Raw genomic sequence first — 1,801 nt, forward strand, 5'->3', positions numbered from 1 at the left:
TGGGGGTCCTTGGCGCTCTCTGAGCTTGGTGGTTTTCTTGCAGACGTTTCGTTACCAAGCTAAGTAACATCATCAGTGCTAGAAGGGAGTAGAGTTTGAGGAGTGGAGGAGGAGGAGGAGGAGGGGGGGAGGGACTGTGGGGGTCCTTGGCGCTCTCTGAGCTTGGTGGTTTTCTTGCAGACGTTTCGTTACCAAGCTAAGGCTCAAGGTTGACTCAGCCTTCCATCCTTCCAAGGTGGGTAAAACGAGGACCCAGATTGTTGGGGGGCAATGTGCTGACTCTGTAAACCGCTTAAAGAGGGCTGTAAAGCACTGTGAAGCGGTATATAAATCAAAAGGCTATTGCTATTGCTATAACAACATTTTATATCCATCCCTTCCTTTGGAGGGAGCTCATCCTTTCTATTTCTGCCACCCAAATCACAGATAAGAGATACCTATGATCCTTCCCCAGTTTTATACCGGATTTAGGATGATATGCCTGATTTTAAATCTTAGAAAGTACTTTCTGTCTGGCCTAAATCCAGCTTGAAAAATAGAGAACCTAGACACCTTAAACTGCTCACCTGCTCACAGGTTCCCCTATTAGAGTGTGAAGAATATTGTTGTGGGCAGTTCTTAATTAATTTAACTCAGATTTTTAATGAAATGTTGATCTATATTTGCGTGTAATTAAATCAGATGATGTTTTTTCTCCTGGCCCCACCCAGCTTGCAATCAAAGCCAACCCCTTCTTCTGAAAATAGTTCGGCACTATAGTTACTTATATCTATACATATTTAAGTCACCCGTGCCCCTTTAAAGTATATCTTTTATACTTTAAATTATACAATAAAGGATAATGTTTATAGCTCAGGGTTGAAATGTGGGGTCTTTGATGCTCTCTGAGCTTGGTGGTTTTCCTGCAGATGTTTCATGACCCAAACTAGATAACAAACTGATGATGTTACCTAGTTTGGATAATGAAATGTCTGCAAGAAAACAAACAAGCTCAGAGAACACCACCACCATCACCACCTCCTCCTCTTCCTCCTCCTCCTCCTCCTCCTCCTCCTAGCACACCCCACTCCCTTATAGCACTGATAATGTTACCTAGCTGGGTAATGAAATGTCTGCAAGAAAACAAACAAGTTCAGAGAGCACCAAGGACCCCACATTCACATGGATATCCATTAGATCCAGGATGTTAGTCTGTCCCCCTCACCCTTTGCAGAGATTTGGGGTGAGAAAGGAGCAAACTGTAAACAGTTGAGAACTACTGCTTGCTATATTGGAACAATGCACCCCAAAGAAATAAAGAGAAAAAAAAAAGAAACAGGGGGAAAAAAAAACCAAGGATGCAAAAGGACTTAGAAAACTGGGACCAAATGCAAATGAAAGTCCAAGCAGATCATGCTTCAAGTATTATCCTGGCACTAATCAACACTAAAGGACGAAGAACAAGCAGGCTTTTTCATCCTCTCAACATCTGTGTTTGCTCTGGAGATTTAGCGAATTGGACACTCTGCACCTGTATTTGCAGATTTGCCAGATAAGCCAGAAGATTTTAAAGTCAGCCAGTGCACCTTTCACGTAAAACATCAATATTGGCTTTAAACAGCCCCCCCCCCCATTGCTAGATCACACTTTAAGGAGGAGCCAACAGAACACCGACTGAACGAAAATTCAAAGCTTTTGCAGCTACTTCAAAATCAATGTTTAAAACAGAGTCGCCTTTCTTTTACTCCAAAACAGAACTGCTTGAAAATCGCCCACTTCTATAAAAGCGCAGTTTTCCTAACAAACCAGAGCACCCAAATAT

Source organism: Protobothrops mucrosquamatus, unplaced genomic scaffold (genome assembly GCF_001527695.2).
Source record: "Protobothrops mucrosquamatus isolate PMUCROS unplaced genomic scaffold, P.Mucros_1.0 scaffold2995, whole genome shotgun sequence".
In the NCBI taxonomy this organism is placed as follows: Eukaryota; Metazoa; Chordata; class Lepidosauria; order Squamata; family Viperidae; genus Protobothrops; species Protobothrops mucrosquamatus.